This window comes from Lissotriton helveticus, chromosome 7, assembly GCF_964261635.1.
Source record: "Lissotriton helveticus chromosome 7, aLisHel1.1, whole genome shotgun sequence".
Taxonomy (NCBI): Eukaryota; Metazoa; Chordata; class Amphibia; order Caudata; family Salamandridae; genus Lissotriton; species Lissotriton helveticus.
The window spans coordinates 1,202,456,646-1,202,476,539 of NC_136068.1; the positions used below are offsets into that span (position 1 = coordinate 1,202,456,646).

A 19,894-nucleotide genomic window follows, 5' to 3' on the forward strand; every position below is an offset into this window, starting at 1 on the left:
ACTCAGGCTCAGGAACAAGCGTTACGTGGGCAAGGTGGCACTTGTGCAAGTATCAAAGGTAAAGACATGTGAGAGGTAGCAGCCATGTGTTGCAAGGGCAGAGTGGTGTGTGCATGTTACAGAAGGGCACCGAACACCAGTACATGGAAACTACTGCAAAAAGGCAGACCCTCCAATCCCAGGCATACACTGGGAGGGCACATCCATGGTCATGGAAAGTAGAAATTATCAGTAGTGGGAAGTCTTCCTCACAAATAGCAAGAGGATGTGAATTACTTTTAGAGGTGTCTCTGGAGGAGGAGAACTTTGAGGTCCCTTTTGAAGGCCTGGGAGGAGGCGGTGGTCCGGAGCTGAGGTGGAAAGGAGTTCCAGATTCTCACTGCGTTGCCTGAAAAGGATTGGGCCATTGTTCTTTCCTTCTTGAAAGTGGGAGGTTCAAGCAGTAGATTCTCCGCATTGCGTGACCGTCTAGAGCCACCAGAGAGTTTCAGTTTATTCGCCAGGTAGCTGGGAGATGAGGAGTGCAAGGCTTTGTGGGTAATGCAGGCAGTCTTGTAGATAGCTCTAGCCTCGAAGGGAAGCCAGCGGAGGGTGGATAACATCGGTGTGATGTGATTGCTTCTTTTGGCCCCATAAATGAAACGAGCTGCTGAATGGAAGACAGACTTAAGTGGGGACAGGTGAGATTTTGGGAGGCCAGTAAGTAGAGAATTGCAGTAGTCTAGTCTAGAGAGGCCCAGCGATTGCACCAGGGTTATAAGGTCCTGCTCCGGGTGAGAGTTACGACAGACCGTTAACTCTCTTTCAAAATCTCTACTTGCTCAACAGAGGTTAAAATCAACACATCCCTCTGGCACACAGTTTTCTCCTAAGTCAATAACTTAAGCGGCGAACAGGAGTCACATCGGGATGACCGTTAATTCACCACAGTGACCGACGCCTGTAGCCACTTAATGCTCAGGCTCACAGCTAGCGACCATCTGCAAAGGTACCCACCTGCTGTGCATCCGTGCTGTGGCACTCATTTATGGAGGCCGGCCTGAATAAGCGTGTCCTAAGATGGTGACTTTGAATGTGCGATGCGGCTGTAAAGTGCACAAGCTCAGTGCAGATTCAATTCAGTCAAATTCAATTACAGTTTCTCCACGGCACTCCCTTCTCAAGGCAATAACTGTTTTGGCAGATTAGAACTTTAACATTTGAAAAATTATGAAGTTACACAAGACAAGTGCTCCGGACAGTGATAGGAGCAATTTAGACACCCACTGCTGCAGCGATTAGCGGCGGGGAGTCAGCTCGGGCGACCCAAAGGCAAGCCTGGCTGCACCAATCTGAGACCAGACCCCATGCCTCTCACAGTCAACAAAGGTAACATATACATCTAGCCAATTGCACGCACTAAAGGCTACACCCACTGACCCCTGTCATCTATTTGAAAACATTTGGCGTGACTGAGAAAGGGCTGTTATTAGTGAAACTAGTGAGAAGCTAGCTTCTTTTTCAGGCAACTGTGAAACGCAAGAGAGGACTTTTCACATTGTGTGTTAATATTTATGTTCTTAATTATACGACTGTAAAATATTGGGAATCTCTGAGTGCATAAACTGATATTCTGATTTAAGATAAATTGTATCTGCTACATTTGATAAATATATATATATTTATATATATGTATATTTCTTTTTAAACCTTGACCCCCTCTATCTGGGTAACTACAGGCCGATGTCCCTGTTACCGGGGGATTCTATGCTCCTAGAGAAACATGTAAACAAATGTCTCTCCACCTTTCTCGAGTCCAACAGAGTCCTCCACCCCACCAAATGGGGTTTACACCACAGCACAGCACAGAAACAGCCTTGCAGGCCATAGTAGAGGAACTAAGATGGATACTGGACCGAGGTGGCTCTGAAGCTATCATTCTCTTAGATCTCAGTGCGCCCTTCAACATTGTCAATCATGACACACTCATCCAGAGAATATCAAATACTGGCAACAAAGGTAGAGCTCTGACATGGTTTACCTCCTTCCCAGAAAACAGAACCTTCCAGGTACTATACCAGTCATGCTACTCTGATAGTCATCAACTGAAAGGTGGGGTGCCCCAATGCTCAGCCCTGAGCCCCACTCTATTTAACTTATATATATGCCCTATGGCTGAAATTGTGTGTTCCCATGGGCTATTGCTGATCTCCTATGCGGATGGCACATAGCTAGTTATGTTAATCTCCCCAGATTCCAGCTCCAGTCACCTCCAACTGGCCCTTGTCTTCAGGAAGTGAATTGCTGGATGGCAAACAGTTGGCTGAAGTTAAAAAACATACAAGACAGAGGTCATGTTGCTGAGTAACAACATCTGTAACCAGACCCCTATCTCCTGGCGAGATTACATGGGAGCCTTCCGACCCTAAAGAGCCTGATAAAGAGCCTGGGGATGTGGCTGGATGACAAGCTCTAAAAAAAAAAAGAGGGGTCCTACTCTGCCAAAGGGACAGGACACCAACTTAACACTATGTCTAAAAATGAATCCCTATGGGAAACAGTAATCGCACACCAATTTCTCACTCCTCACTCAAACAACAGGAGCATGTCACAATAGCCAACCAATCAAATATATGAACGTTTATTCATTAACTCAATGTAATTCATAAATCAATTAAAAATGTATAAAGAAGAGCAGTCAGTTCTAATATTCAAAACACAACCACAACATTACATTCAAGGTTATTGCACAGTAAATTACACAGAGAATTATGCATTAAAAACAAAGTGCACATCAATTGTATAAATCAACATTGACAATCCATTTCAGAGCTAAATGAGGATATTGTCTTGTTATGTAGTACACTACATTCCATAACAAAAGAAAAATATTTTTATAAAAACGACCAATATGCGACGCATTTCAGTGGTATCAGCAGGTCCAACCTCCTTCTTCAGGCTTTACAATGACAATAATACTATCCCAGCACTTTGAATCGTGGTCTGGGCATGTGGTATATGTGCGGGGAAATAATCTCCTGACCTTAAATCTTCAGGCAGGCTTCACTTGGAATATGTCCTATTTCCCAGATATTTATTAGTGCAGGAAATCACAGCGTAGTTGCCAGTGACCTCTACACGAACGATCAGTAAACTTCTCCTTTTCTATGGTTCCCGTCTTTAGTTAGGAACACACATTCCAAATGGATTTAAGCACAGAAGGGGAGCTCAACGTTTAATAATTACCTTTTCTTGGGCACGTTGTTGCTTTATTCTCAATTAAAAACAAAACACCAGAAACCCGGGATTTAAAAATCTCCCCTTCTGATCGTATGTCCCTATTGTTGTTTTATCCATTTTTAATTGATTTATAATGAATTACATTGACTTAATGAATAAACATTCATATATTTGGTTGGCTATTGTGACATGCTTCTGTTGTTTGAGTGAGGAGTGAGAAATTGGTGTGCGATTACTGTTTCCCAAAGGGATTCCTTTTTTAGACATAGTGTCAAAGTGGATGACAAGCTCACCATGGACCATCAAGCTAAAAAGGTCACAGCTAGCTGCTTCGGCATTCTCAGAATGCTGAGGAAGGCCCTTGACCTCCTGCCCCTCCATCCAGAAGGCTGACCCTCCAGGCCCTGGTAATCGCATGCCTCCACTATGGCAATTCCATGTACTTTGGCTCCCCCCAATATGTTCAGAAGAGGTTACTGGATGTCCAAAAAGCTGCTGCCTGCCTCCTCACAAACATCATGAGGCACCAGTCACCAAAAAAGGCCTGGTGGAACTGCGTTGGCTCTTGGTGGAGCAGCGGGTGCAGTTCAAGGCCCATTCTGCACCGAGCACTGAGCACTACACAATAAAGGTACTTTGTTGTTACAATCTTTAGCCTCCCCATATACTCCTCGTAGGCCACTCAGATATTCTTTGGCACATCGGCTGAATGTCCCTAAGATCAGATCTAGATGGGGAGATTGCTCAATAGCCCACTTGGCCCCCAAACTGTGGAGCACCCTACATGATTGAGTAACACCGTTTAGAACATGAACTTCCTTTTCTTCGTAGGGGTGGGCGTAGTTCGCAGAGTTTTACTAGGTGGAATTCAGCGGAGTTACATAAAAACTCAGTGAGATACCGTGGAGTTCTGCACAACTTTGTGCTTCGCACACCATAAAAGTACAGGCTTTATAAAAGGGCAGTGCCTCCTGTCAGGCGGACACTCTGGAAACATGACATGCAATTAACCCCACAATCTAAGGCTTCAAATACCTGTGATTTGGTGGCTTCAAAGTAACCTGCACCATCTGTAGAGAGCGCCTCCGTGATGGATGAGCATGACCCTGCCCACTTCTCTCCTCTGCTTGTGACGAGGTGAGAAGATGCGAAGGAAGGAGAACGGGTGAGTTTCTGTTGCATGTTGGCCACGTCACTGGAGCTCGCCTGAGAAATGACGGCACATGCTGAGCATAGGTGTTAGGTTTATTTTCCGGGTTAACAGGGGTAAGGAGGCATACAGGGATTTCTGGAACTTATGTGACAGACTAGTGCTGCTGAAAACACTGATACAACTGGGAGGCAGAGTGGAGAAATATTCTCAACACAACATTGCAATCCTATAAAAAATGTCTACTCTATTCCAATTCAGCGTGTTCGTGCTTTTCGGAATTGTTGACATACTTACAACTATTAACATATTCCAGGCTATGCCATTCGGTGGCAGCAACTTGCCATTTTTCTCATAGTTTAATTCCATTGTGCGATTGACAGCTTAGAAAGAAGTTCTGAACAGTTAAATTTACAAAATATTTATTTTATGATAGAGGTGACTCTCAGTTCAGAACGTGACAAGACGTTTTGCCATTATTATGCTTAATAAATCAAGCTTGAGTGAGCAACACCGTATGCTCTGAGCACACAAAGCATCCAACAAGGGATGAGTGAAACACGAAATGCTGAACGCAAAATGTATTGAATAAATGAATAAGAACAGTCCCTCCTCCAACACTGAATACGCTGCCTGAATTAAGGGTGTGGAGTAACTAAAGCTCTTATGCATTGAAGGCGAAGGCCACTGTCGGTAATGTAAACACTTACATGCTAAAGTAAGTGGTGATTGATTGAACATAGAAAAGAGGCAAAGAGCTTAAAGTCATTCCTAAGCGAATGGCTGGTGTCTGGCTTCCAGGGATTCATATGCCACTACACAGCTATGGGAAGTTAGGAATTTCAAGTGTCTTTTCAAAGGCAATGCAACAAAATGTGCCAGAACAATTCTAGCTCACCTCACTCCTTGGTGTGTGCGCTCTCTTGCTCGCACGCAGCCTCATTAAATTAATAATTACCAATAAAAAGCACTAACTTTCTGAGGAAAGTCAGGAAAATGGTCAGGCGATTTAGTCGATGTTTCTTAAGTAATTTTGCCCGGCGTTAAACGCCTCTAATACCATACGAAGTTTATCAAATAAAGAGGCAGGCGCTGGAGACAGGAAGACAGGAAACAAGTTTTATTCCGACGGAGCAGAACACATCAGATCGGACAACAAGGTATCGTCTCGAGGTGCTCTCTCCTCCCACACTACAGTTTCTCTGAGGCTTTGTCTTTTATACACATGTTTATGATGCACAAACATTCCTTATTACAATAAAGACACTTTGAAGTAGGAAAAAACATGCTTGGAATCCCAGCTTCAGGCCTATTCCCATACCAGTCGATCAGATGTCATCCTCCCCTCCTGAATGTAACAAGAGATTGTGGTCTCTCAGCCGGACATTCCTACAGGACACGAGGGCAGGAGGGGATGATCAGATCAAAGGTTGGGCAGGCGATAAGATCGGGCACTTCGGCTGGTGTACCACGGTTTTGTCATGCTGGGCAGGAAAAAGGGGGGGGTGTACATTCACGAGGCTTGGTCTTAGGACTTGGGACCGGGTCGAGAGGCCAAGTGCAGCCGGGGGGGTGGAGGGGGGGTCGTCAGCTGAGGGGAAGGGTGTTCTCGGGAGGAAATGGGGGGTGTGGGTCAAGCAGGAGGGTTACTTCTAGAGCAGGGTCACGCAGAGGGAGAGGGTCTTGTGGCCGATGCATGAGCAGTGCGCGCGGGAAGGGGTGCCGGGAACAAATGGGCAGAGAGGCCATGGTGCCTAAAATGGCTGTCGTGTACGTGTGTGCATGGGTCTATGCTGGCGGGATAATACAGTCAGGGTTTAGCGATATCCGTTCTGCTTACAACAAGGGGTACAGTGAACACAAATGAACGCCGCTTATGTGCATATACATTGCCATTTTCAACAGTCGCCGCTTTTTTACATAAGCTAGTTCATTTCTATACAGTCGATACGATTGGCGGAATGCGGTACATATGATTTTACATTTGTTGGGTTATTCATACAAGTCTAGAGATCGGCATAATACTTAGTCGGGGTCAATCAAGAAAAATGTTCCGAAACATTATAGAATCAAGTTCAGACTTTCTCTCCGGTGACATCAACATACAGTAAAAGTACTCTGATACCTTCGGGTCTTGTCAGTGCTATAAGAAACTTTTGGAAAACTAAATACATGAGTGACCGATGAAACATTTTAGAAAGCAATACAAAATGGTTGAGGGAGGAATTCAGTTCGATACAAGCAATTAGTCAAGGGGGTGAGTAGAAAGTTCAGGAAGGGGGGGTCTTCGTCACAATGTCTTTTTAACAGAGTCCGTCTTCTTTTGTTGGCGCTGTTGAGCACCGGCGGTGGAGCTGTAGGTCCAGCTCGGATTCATCCTTACGCGTCGCAGGGTGCGATCAGTCCTCTGCTGTTAGATCACAGTCCTGTTTCCTAACTGATCTTCTTTAGGGGTGCCTCATGCTGGGCACCTGCGTGTCTTTCTTCTTCCGTGGCAAAACCTTATTCTATAGTCAAAAGTTACGCGAAAAGGGTGATGTTGTTGAATAATCAAGGGAAGAGAGGGCGGAGTGGGATCAGATCTTTGAACACACCAAGGGACCAAAGGAGCAAAGGACGACGAGCAGGCAGGCCCATCAGTCGGGCTCAAAAGGGACGGGGACTTCAGGCACGAGTGGGTCAGCAAATCGAGGGCTTCAAGGCAGCCCCTCATTCCTTCATCTGCCGAGTTTGAGAGTGGTGCCTCGTCCCGCGTCTCGTTGCTCTGCGACTCCACCTTTGGTCGCGGTCACACGTGCTTCATGATCTGTGGCCAGGCTGTGCGTCACGTCCGGCTCCTCTCCTCCGGTAATTGTATCTTTGAATGGGTACAAAACAAGTTTTAGAAAAACTGGCAGGAGAAGACATTTATACATCTCAATTCCGTCCCCAATCCTAAGTAGGTGGGGGATAGGTTCATCGGTCACAGTCAGAAGACATCACTTATGGAGTATGTAGGAGGGCATTTCCACTGAATTCGTAAGCCTATTTGGCGTTAATTCGTGACGTACGTGGAGAGAAATCGGACTCCTATCGACAGTGTATTATATCAAACTCGGAATCGAGTCCTTAGGTAGAGACTCGACCCTTTTTTTACCCAAGTACTGACAATCTTACATTTCCCTTCGGGGTCGACTAACTCTTGCAAGCAGGGGGTTATCATCATGAGAGGGGGGGCAGAGGTTAAACATGCTTTTCTTGGGGGGCGACGGTTAATCAAGGTCATCAATTACGCTTCGGGGATAGCTGATATGGGGCTGGGGTCAATCGGGGGAAGCGAGGACGCTTTGGACATCCGCACTTAAGTGCAGAGGGGTGAGGCAATCTGGGCATTGGGAATTGCATTTCTAATGAACTGAAAAACAGAAGACCATTGACGTTGTAGTCCCCCTATAAAAAGGTCAGATTAGGGGACATCAGTCGTCTTACCTGTCCTTTCTTTCATTACCAACTCGGGTTCTATCGTTTTGCAGAAAGGAGAGGTAGTAATATGGTAAGTTACAATCGTTTTAGTTTCTGTCAATTTTGCCGAACACCTTTGTGTTCGAAGAGACCCAATTAGGTGTGTGGGTGGGGCACAACGTTACCATTCAAGGGAGGAGGGAACGGGGGGGGGAGGAGGAGAGGAGAGGAGAGGAGAGGAGAGGAGTGGAGTGGAGTGGAGTGGAGTGGAGTGGAGTGGAGTGGAGTGGAGTGGAGTGGAGTGGAGTGGAGTGGAGTGGAGTGGAGTGGAGTGGAGTGGAGTGGAGTGGAGTGGAGTGGAGTGGAGTGGAGTGGAGTGGAGTGGAGTGGAGAGAGAGAGAGAGAGAGAGAGAAACGTGTACAATAATGGGCCATTCAGTGCGCACACAACACAGAACAGCAGGGGTCAAGTAATACGGAAACACAGGCAGAGGGACGACGTAGATCCATACATTACGTACACACAAACTCAGGCGGGGGAGACAGTACATGTATTATTTACAAAAATCCAAGACAAAACATAGAACAGTTATTGGCCAGAAATGATCTCTTCCTGTATGCTGCGCATCCTTAGCATCCTAAGCTCTTTTTACCTTTTTCTTCTCTTTTTATCATCGGCTGCCTTCACTGGTGGCTTTTGTTGCGCAAACCTACGCTTTTGGCAATTGGTCAAGAATTACCCTGGTCGGGCTAATGCTCACGGTGGGCTGAGGCAACAGTAGGTGTCAGTTGGGAGAACAATAGGGCAGCTTTGAGTTTCATGTCTATGAGGGTGCGAAAAGGAGGTAGTAGATTTTTAAACACTGGCAACGTTCCTAGTCCTCCAAGAGGAGGGTACTCGGGTAAACCCCACCTCGGAATATTCCTTATATTTTCCCTATTTAGTTAAACGTAGGAATTAATTCATTAATGCATGTCATTCTTGGTTGTATTATTCGGGGTGCCAAGCGAAGTCATATTTTGTAGTTTCCGCTTCAGGCTGTCCTCCCAAGCGCTAAGTTCAGGGAGAGAAATAGTCATTGTTCGCTCGTAGTGTGTAGGCACCATAATCGAGTCCCTTTTTCCCACCTCTTTGTCCACTAGATCATCATTTTCTTCCGATGTGACCTGCAGAAAAGACGGAAAAAGAAGGGGGGGCGGGGGCAGCATTTTAAAAACACATCAGCGCGCATAAACTCGAAAAGGCTTTTACTTACTACATACTCGGCCTATCTCCACGGGATGCAGTCCTTGCCATCTTGGCGTTTGAGCCCAGGTGGACCGTTTAGTGTGGGAGAGATGATTATCGGAAGCCTGTGGATAGCATAGGTCGCCCAAGTGTGATATTACGGATCGTGTGCAGGGGGGTGGGTCAGAACAAAGGGCAGTCGGTGCAACGTGGGGAGCGAGTTCGTGCTCTCCTTTGGAGAAAAGGGATAACCTACAGTGGTACGGTGTCGTTGTCGTTCGTACTACAGGTGGCACTCCTTCGGGGCGACTTAGGGGCATTCTTAAAGCAACTTTCCTGACACAGGTAGCATATAAAGTATTGGCTAAATACCAGGATCTTTAGCAGTTGCTTTAGGCTTGCACAAAAATGAAAAACACATACAACAAAAACCTGGACCGTTCATATTTGCAATATTTCTGCGTACTATACTTTTTAACCCTTAACTAATCGAGCTGAGCCATTTCACCTGTAATTTAGTTATATCGGAAATAGTGGTCATTTATTCGAAACTTACCAATTTACGCGTGACAACTTCGTTTGCTTTTTCCAAAAATCTTTAATGAAAATGTCGGTGCATAAATACGGGCCTACAACCCCGTGGGCCGGCCAGAACTGTACATGTGGGGATACTTATTAGTGGAAAACCTAATGGAGTCGGTGGTCGTTGATTTCATAATAAAAAGTGCGACAAGTGCAATAAAATCATATCGGAATTTCAGTGTGAGCGAGTATCATAAGTGTTGAAATTCAAACTTTCAATAATCATGGTGCGCCAAAACTCAACAACAATTCATTGTCCGAATGTTCAATCAGCACCCATCTCACTTCAATTCATTGTCCGAACACATAATCAGTACCCATCCCATATCAATTCATTGAGTTTAAAAACTGCATACATATTTCATGACACCAAGGCTGAGCAATCGGGGTACAACAAGGAGTTGAAAGTTTCATTTGTACCAGCGCCATTTTGGGAGCAGCCAGGCAGATCCAGGCATAGTCAAAATCTCCACCAACTCGTGGTTGGCCCAGAGCCTCTTTCGGCAGTCCAAAAGTTCCGTTAAAGGGCAACAGAAAGGATCGGCCGTATGAACCATCAGTCAAAAGGGGGGAGGGAGGCAACAATTTTTTCTACCGGGTCATACTGGGTTTTCACCGGAACTGATCCGAACTGTAGTCTGCAGGATTTTAGTCATTCAAACTGAGGCTGGCGTCAGCATGGGAGCGCCGATGTCTCGCGGCTACATTTTTATCGTTCCACGGGCAATCATGGCAGTCATTCCCCATCGGGGGTGTCTGCGGGGGTCGGGGGCCCCCGTGGCTCTTATAGAATCTTCAAAGTCGAGGAGAACACTTATGATGGTGGGACTCATTTCTTAATCAACAAGCAACCGGGCCATCTCTTCACGCCGGGCCCGCTCCAGCAGGGTCGACCGCCATTTTACGAGTGGGCGAACCCTCGTCGGGTGAGTGGAGCGTTGGGGGTGCCGCTGGGGGCCTCCACCAGGGGAGGTGGGAGAGGCTCGTTCACGCCGCCTCTCCCTCCCAGCGCACCCCACGCCGTTTTTCTCGGCGCTAATATTCATGATGGCCGGACCAGGCGATGAGAGGGGAGGGGGGTCGGAGGCATAGGCAAGACATCCCCCCCCCGGTGGCCTGCAAGGCGCCGCTTCAGGGCCGGACGGGGAGCTTCTACCAGGCCGTGGCTGGACCAGGAGATGCGAGCGGGGGGGGTCGGTGGCATGAGCAAGACATCCCCCCCGTGTTGTCGCAGCCATTATTGAAGAAAGAAGAGGGGACGCCCGGATCCCGTCGGCCTCGGCTCCTCTTTTGGCCCACCTTACTCGACGACCTCCGGCCGACGGCTGGCAGCAGGACCCGCCCTACTCATGCCGAAGATCTCGTCTTCCGGATGGGCGTAGCCGCGAACCTGTTGCACTTCGGGAGTTTCCAGAATGGGGGTAGGTATCTGTTGACTTGTATCTATCTCATGTTACCGTTATTGGGGCGTGGCAGGCGGTGGGACAGACATGTTTGGAGCAGTGAGGGGTGGCGAAGCCTGGTTGCCTTGTGGCTGCCGTGATGTCAAGCTTGGCTTCTCTCACCATTTTCATGTTTCTTATTACGGACTTATTTCTTCACGTTTCTTATTTCTAGCGAAATCATGTGTTTCATCGTGAGCTATTTCTAACGTTTTCTTATTTGTAGCGAAATCAAAAACTCATCAGTGGCCTACTGATTTTTGCTTTCTTATTTCTTTCTTCCCTTTTTTTTCCTAGCGTGTTTCATGCTAAAGTTTCTGTTAACAGGATACGGTTATTACTTCGTTATTGTTGCATATGTCCTTTTTATTAGGGGTGCCCTCTGGTCGAGCCAGATGACCTACCTCTAATAAATGGTCCGGGTGGAACTAGTTTACCAATCAGTGGGGAGTAGATAGGCCCGGGAGATTACAACGGGGGACAAAGGTCCGTATTACCTACCCTTCACTACTTGTAAAGATTTAGACAGAATATTTCTTTTCTACGTTATTTGCAAACAGAGGATACCTTAAAAAAAACTATTCCTTGAACAATAAATGTCCAGACAATCAATCAATCAATGGGGAGAAAAACAGGCATGACGGATTACAACGGGGACAAAAATCTGCATTACCTATCCTTCACTATCTGCAAAGGGGGGCAGAATATTTCTATTCTTCCCTGTTTGTAGACAGAGAATATCTCAAAGAGCAATAATCGATAAAAATCGATAACAAACAATCAGTGGGGAGAAAAATAGGCATGACGGATTACAATGGGGGACAAACGTCTGCATTACCTATCCTTAACTATTTGCAAAGAGAGAGAAACGTTCCTATTCATCGCTGTTTGCAAATAGAAAATGTCTCAAAGGGAACCAATACTTCAAGTACAATCAATCAATCAATCAGATGGATAAAGCCATCCTACCAATCGGACGTAAAGACGTCCTACTTAACCTTACCCGGACCAGACCGTGTGGGCAATTCTTCGCCTTCCCTTTTCCAGCGCCCAATCGTTCTCTTTCTCCATGTTTTTACCGCAGCATTCCTGTGGGATTCCAGTCAGGACAGTAGGTCACTTGAGAGAGGTCCGTTCAGAATCGGTGAAGTTCATTCAATCGGCAGCCGGACGAGGGCCCTCTCAAGGCAGGTATACTCCAATCGTTTAGATGTTCACCCCATCGTCTGGACCTCTCTTACCGGACCTTATGTCGCTGATGGGCCCCGCGTTGGGACGCCAATTGTGGAAAAGTCAGCCCATAACACACCTGATGCCCAGGCTGCTGGCGCAGGACGCCTCTTAGTTCCCATCTTGAACAATTACCAAATAAAGAGACGGGCGCTGGAAGCAGGAAAACAAGAACAGAGTTTTATTTCTCATGAGGAGAGCCTGTCATTTCGGACACTCGCATAGTGTCTTCAGGAGGTGCTCTCTCCTCCCACACTACAGTTTCTCTGAGGCTTCGTCTTTTATACACATGTTTATGATGCACAAACATTCCTTATTACAATAAAGACACTTTGAAGTAGGAAAAAACATGCTTGGAATCCCAGCTTCAGGCCTATTCCCATACCAGTCGATCAGATGTCATCCTCCCCTCCTGAATGTAACAAGAGATTGTGGTCTCTCAGCCGGACATTCCTACAGGACACGAGGGCAGGAGGGGATGATCAGATCAAAGGTTGGGCAGGCGATAAGATCGGGCACTTCGGCTGGTGTACCACGGTTTTGTCATGCTGGGCAGGAAAAAGGGGGGGGGGTGTACATTCACGAGGCTTGGTCTTAGGACTTGGGACCGGGTCGAGAGGCCAAGTGCAGCCGGGGGGGGGGGGGGTCGTCAGCTGAGGGGAAGGGTGTTCTCGGGAGGAAATGGGGGGTGTGGGTCAAGCAGGAGGGTTACTTCTAGAGCAGGGTCACGCAGAGGGAGAGGGTCTTGTGGCCGATGCATGAGCAGTGCGCGCGGGGAGGGGTGCCGTAAACAAATGGGCAGAGAGGCCATGGTGCCTAAAATGGCTGTCGTGTACGTGTGTGCATGGGTCTATGCTGGCGGGATAATACAGTCAGGGTTTAGCGATATCCGTTCTGCTTACAACAAGGGGTACAGTGAACACAAATGAACGCCGCTTATGTGCATGAGCAGTGCGCGCGGGGAGGGGTGCCGGAAACAAATGGGCAGAGAGGCCATGGTGCCTAAAATGGCTGTCGTGTACGTGTGTGCATGGGTCTATGCTGGCGGGATAATACAGTCAGGGTTTAGCGATATCCGTTCTGCTTACAACAAGGGGTACAGTGAACACAAATGAACGCCGCTTATGTGCATATACATTGCCATTTTCAACATTTCTAGATTGACTCTCCGGTACAAAGCAGCTGTGAGCACCAAAACATCAATCACTAGGTGATCATGTAGTCCGTTCCTACAGGTCGTGTTTATCAAAAGGAGGGAAGAAGAATAATTGTCCTATCGGTTCCCCAGAGCATATCAATTTTAATCAAAATGGATAGGACACTTGTAACACTTTTCCAGGAGATATATGTTGAAAAACCCTCATAAACGCCGTGTTTCTCGAGTAGCGGTTTATCTTATTCTCCACCCCACACTAGCGTTGTGGCATTAGTCATAGGGTTTGACAGCTTGTATCATGCCAGCCTCACCCGAGGCAATCTCTGGTGTATCGTGGCAGTATCCAGAGATCTCCAGATGTTACCCCACTGGTAGGTTGTCAAAAAAGGTAAAAATAGTCTCCAATCAACAACCTAATCTTTATTCACGTCGTTGGACAACTATAGTAAAAAGAATTTGTGGGTATGCTCTCAGGACTGAGTGAATGGTCCCTAGCATATCTCTTCAATTAAGTACGTCAACATGTTTCAGCTCGCTTGGCCCGTAGGTCTACGGAGCCTTCGTCAGGACAGAAAAACACATACAAAGTCTAAAATACTTGCACTATTTGTGAAGTAGATGGGTTTTTAAACTTAATAGTCTTACCCACTGTGGTTCAGAATTCTCCACCTAAAAACGAAAAAAGGGGTAATATATGGCTTATAAATTACAGTGGTCAATGCATATATAGTTTACATTCTTATTGTGTACTCAGAATTTTACACAGATGCTTAACTTAAGATACATTCGAAAAACACTCTATATAGAAACACTCGTGGCGAGTCAAACAGGGGGGAGCGATATAGTGAAAAAATGTGTTTGACTTAGCTTACTGTGATGTTATAATCACGTGGGTAAGTCGAAAACCGTTCAAAGACTAATGCATAGGCACGTCTGTACGGTCAAGGTATAGCTGTAAATCAATCGAGTCATTCAGGTGAAAATACACATATACGTGCTATGCAAGGTGGACTAGTCAAAGGCAAGTCTATACGTTCAAGGTATAGTGGTCATTCAATAAGGTCATTTAGGTAAGTATACTGTGGGCTAACTTGAGGCTGAGACGTGGCTCTGTTGTGGAGCTTTTGGCGAAGTCATAGCCCCTTGTTGTTATGATATCGTAACAGAGTTAAAGTCACATTAAAGAAAAGGTCTTATTGTGATTCTTAGAATACCAATGAAACTTTCATAAGTGTTTAAATAGGTTCATACCTCTAGGCTGGGTGGATGTGTCATGAACCTGGGGAGGAGAAGGGGAGACAGAAACAACAAAGGCAATACTATTGCATTTGCAGAAAAGGGATACAATGAAAAACCTCGCATGAGGTCTTACCTTAAATTTGTACCAATGTACTCCCTCAGAGGGTATGGACAATTAGTCCCAGGCTGTTAATATACAAAAATTACAAAGGTTATATTATGTTACCCAAGTGTTATAAAAGCGGGCTTCGGAAGAGTTCGCCTAATCCTCACCCGCGTAGGAAGCAGGTTCCGCGTCTTGTGCTGGCTCTGCCCTCCGGACGCCAGAGCCACGCTTCCTACGGGGTTTTCTAAAGTGAAATGTCAGTATAGAAAGAGGACCATCCTTGTTGGGGAAACTTGTGTTACGAGTATGGGAATTCCTAGACTTATGTGGCCTTTAAAATTGTTTTTGGCTCATTCCGACAGTAATAAGTGATATTACATACATATGCACTTATTTAACTTGTAATGGTGAAAATTGTAAAAGTTATTAATAAGGGCAGGAATTTCGATTAATAGACATCGGAGGTTTTCATTTCTCAACACATCTTTATTGACATCATGAAAGGCAGAGTAGGCAGAAAGATGCACTAGCTGTCTCTGCGGGCACATGCGCATATCAGATTTTTCGGGACTTCAATTTGGAGTGTCCTAATATGCTGGAAATTCATCTTTATGTACACACTGCTATAGGGCCATTGATCTTGAACTTTATATATGTGTATGGTCAACTTGTGATCAAGTGCGTCAGGGTAAGGAACCTAATGTGCATGTTTACCGAGCGAAATGGTGCCATGAAATGTCATCATTAAGCCCATGTATGTTAGTCTTTAGGCGATCTACCCAACGTTGTTCTTTCTCATAAAGTATTTTCTCTGCGTTTGGGGCATCTTCTGGCAATCTTTCAATGACGGTCGATTTTAGTTCCTCGATGCTGTGTCTCAACTCTACAAAGTGGGAACAGAGCTTAGTTGTGTTTTTCTGGAGACGGATATTGCTCTTATGTTCCCCAATCCTTAGTTTTACCTTTCTGCAGGTCATCCCAATGTACTTTTTGTCACAAGGACAGGTAACCATGTAAATCACCTGGGATGAATTACAGTTGCTGTGTTGTTTCTGAATCCATTTGAACGTTGGTGTCAATTGTAAGGTTTTTGTAAACGACGTGGATTTGCAAGCCAAACATGACCCACAGGGATAATGTCCTGTTACTGGAGCCATTTGTACATCTCTGGTTGGTTTCTCCAGGATTGATTGTCTTGGGCGGGTATGTACTAAAAGATCACGTAGATTTTTAGTTCGTCTGTTGTTAAAGCGTGGTTTTGGCCAATTATATTTTCCTGTATTCAGGATGTGCCAGTTTTTAGGTCTCGGACTATTCCCATTCCGTAGGAATGGAATAGGACGAGTCTATAGCAGTGAAACCAAGACTTAAACTAAGGTCTCCCAAAAAGAGGATTTCATCGAGTGCGTGTACACATGCACGAGCCCAAGCCTTCTGCCTGCCTCCTAGGCAATCTGCTTCTCTGCCCCCCTGGTGTTTCTGGCTTGCTCTTCAAAGGCTCCCCATACCATTTGCTCCTGCCTCCCCGCCCACTGCTTCACACTTCACTCGCATTTCTGCCCAGCCCAGCCCCCCTCCCAGCGCTGCCTTGGTTTTTTTTTCAGTCCAAAGTCCTACCTATCTGATTGCCTCTTCTATGCCTCACACTCTGCCATGCCTCGTACTTTACAGTAAATTTCATGTTGTTCCTTCGTAGATATTTAATGTTATAGCTGTTTTCCTTTACGTTTTCAAAATCACTCTTCAAAGTGTTTGTGCCATCATTCAATTTATGGCGATTTTCTCCCTCTTGCAGGCTAGATTTAACTTGAGTTCGACCCATAAAAAATAAATAATAGATTTTTCCTTTGCCTTCTCTCTGTGAGGGAAATGTTTTCTTAGCCATAAGCTCCCGCATGTGCTAAGCTGCCGCCCCTGTAGGATAGCCTCTAATGCCAGCTGAATGACACACAATGAATGGGCTGTGAGGCTCAAAAGCTGACCAGGTGGCCGTAAAGAGAGAGGCTCTAAACTGCCATCGCCCCCACCTCCCCCAACAGGCAACACTGCCAGGTTAGAGGTCAGCAAGGGATATTGCGCAGCGGACCTCGAGAAGCACACAGCTAGCTTTTTTTTGTAATTTAAATAACGTGGTCGTGTTTACTTCGCATGCTTTCGACAAAACTGATTCTTGCGACTCAGGCAGCCACAAAGTTCGGGGTCCGGTGCTAAATGCCATGGTGCGGAGAACTAAGACGCAGTCTACATTAGGTTGGGCCCTTCTACGATATGCCACCTCCTCAGCACACAATGTTAAACACCTATGCAAAACGTTCACACACTGGGAATCTCCTGGCAAACACAGTGCCCGCAACGTCTTCATTTCACCATAAGACTTAGTGAAACAACGACTGGTGAAGTTAACTCCAGCGCGAACAAAATACAAGTGAGTTCGCTAGGATGACAAACTGCCCTGCATATTCAAAGGGGTGTGCTGGGGTCCCCGATTTTTGGAAAATTAACATTTTGGTCCAACCGTGTAAGTTAAATAATTGTATGAAAAAAGCATCCGCCTTGCTTTTATAGCACTATCACAGTCTATAAAATGGCCCTTAAATATGATTTTTAGTCATATGGGGCCAGCTCGCATGGTGAATAATGTAAAAAAACAACACACATGTCAGCACGGAACCAGAGAGAAGGATCGGAGCTTCATGCTCAGTCAAATTAGAAGATTTTAGACACGAATGGTTAGTGGAAAATATCTTCACTAAATAAGCAATTTGGATATTAATCACAAAATCGGTTCAAACATTGGAAAATGAGTGCCAAGGCGTAAATATACATTTTCATACACAGCCGTTTCCACACAGCAAGTCCAGTTGTTGGTATTCAATACCCTGCCACAACCCTCGTTTACTTGTCTTTTGCTTTGCTTTTCCACCCTAATTACTGCCAAGCCTCTGAGAATACACTGAGCAAGGCCTAAGAGCGAGATTTCCAGAAAGAGTACAGTAAATTGCTATTTAAATGTCGGTACAGTAAATGCAAGCATACATCCACTGCTTCTCGTTGCCTTTGAGGCAAACTCCCGGCAGCATCACTGCATCTAAAAATAAAACCATGAGAAAGGAGAGCACCATCGAGAGACAACAGCAAGAAAAAGCTGTGACTCCGGAAAATGTAGGAGAAGTTGAATAACCTTCAGTCCCAAGGAGCAGTGATGTAAGCAAAGATGCCACTGGCAGGGGAGAGGCTTTCATCTTCCCTGTCAGGCAGGACAAGTGCTACAGCAGCTCCAGTGCTCTGGCCTAGGTGAAATCTCTAATTGAACAATACTAGAGATGGCTTTCTAAGCTTGCAGCCATTTTTAGTCGGTAGCCTTTCATCATCAGTTTGGAAAAGCTACCAAGGTCTGAGCGGTGGTAACCCAGCTCCCTATGACTACACTTGCTTAGATGAGCAAAGGCAACAGCTGTATTGACTACTGTCACTTACAAGCGAACTTTCATTAATTCACCCTGTGTTCTACATCTACCTGGCTAATGTTCACTGCCTGCTGCCTCCATGCTCCCTTTTACTTGGTGAACTTTCACTTCTGATAGCTTTGCCATTTGCTTGATGATTGAAACAGGTTAACTGGTATCCTTCACCATTCGTTCCTCATCTGCTGTCCTTACACCGTGAGTAGGCTCGCAGTCATTCCTCACACACTCCGTGCACACCCACCTTGTGGTCTTTCACTGACTGAGGCTTTCAAATCTATGCGGTCTACATTCTTATTATAGATGGAGCAACATTGTGATCTATTAATTCTCCACAAGATGTGTCTGTAGGACACACATTCTGAACTCAAGGCTCAGTGAAATAAAATATTTGCCTAGTTTTTTCTATCATTTCCTTCCTCTCTTAGTTTCCACTCTCTCTCCCCTCCTCCTTTCGCCCACTTTCCCTCCTTCGGTCTTTATCCACCCTTTCTCTCTCTCTGTTATATGACTCGGTTACAAAGACACTAACAGTAACGAGTGGAGGGGCAGATATTAGACACCACAAGCCCGACATGAGGCAGAGTCTTTAAACCGCTCTAGCGCTTGCTTTCGCAATTTTTAGCCTGTAGGCCTCAGTCAGACTGAATAACCAGATAAAATCGGCTTATTCCATAATTATTATGAGGTTGGTGAAAATTATGAGGTTGGTGAATTAAATCCCGTTCACCTCGCACACCACCATGCCCCTTCCCTCCCACTCGCTCGCCCCCCGCACCCCCACCCGACTTGAAAGGAAGCCTCGCACACCAACATTTGTCTCGCTTACACCACCATCAGACATTAAAGGCTGCTAACGTTCTCGCCCCGTGTTACTTGTTTTTTTTGCATTCTGAGCTCATTACTCTGAGAATTGCAGCATCTCCCTATTTCTTTTCTTTAGAGTGAGTTTATATTTCCGGACCCTCTTATTTAAACAACATTTGCCTCACTGCCAAAGTAACCTGCAGCTCGGCTTCTGTTAATAACCTTCTAGATTTCCTCCATTTCATGCTACCTCATTCTCCCGTGTTTCCCATGGTAACCTCCTATGTGTTTAACTTAAAATCCACCCTCTAAGAAGAAATGCACTCAGGCCCTCGGCTGCGACTTGTGGTCTCCGCATCAATTTGTGCTACTTGCTGGTCTTGCTCGTGTTATGTGATCCACGGCATGTCCTGATTGCAGGAGCGGGACCCGAGGGCTCAGGAAGAGCTCGGCCGACTTCATCCAGAGCGCGCGCATCCCACCCCCGCCCCCTCTGACATCTGCCCGCGAGCGGGACTCTGCTTGAATAATCCCCGCCGCACGAGGCATGGATCCCATTACCGTTTTATGGGTAGTTTAGTAAATTGAGATTTTTTGTCTAGTTGGCAGACTCAACTGAGAGGCCAACAACTGAATGGGTGCGTGCGAAGAGTCAGGTAGCCTGTACTTCTGCCACGCACTTTTGTTTCTAATGCTTACAGAGCAGGCAGCCCTAGTCTCTCACTCGCCTCTCTGCATGCATGCTTAGCTCCCTTTGTTTGTTTTTGGAGGGCAGTGTGATGACCCACTTTGGGGGATAGTTCAGAGTCAGGTAGCCTGCACTTCTGCCA

At 46.0% G+C, this 19,894-nt stretch overlaps 1 long non-coding RNA gene across 2 annotated transcripts in view; it reads right to left on the reverse strand.

Moving 5' to 3' along the window:
* The window catches only part of LOC144770120 (uncharacterized), a 558,291-nt gene that overhangs the window by 303,098 nt on the left and 235,299 nt on the right, over positions 1 to 19,894 (reverse strand). The window contains exon 4 of one of the 2 annotated variants that reach the window (XR_013598801.1): positions 4,255 to 4,425. The exons of the other annotated variant lie outside the window; for it this stretch is intronic. This is a non-coding gene — a long non-coding RNA (uncharacterized LOC144770120). The remainder of the gene's footprint in view (positions 1 to 4,254; positions 4,426 to 19,894) is intronic. 2 annotated transcript variants of the gene reach the window in all.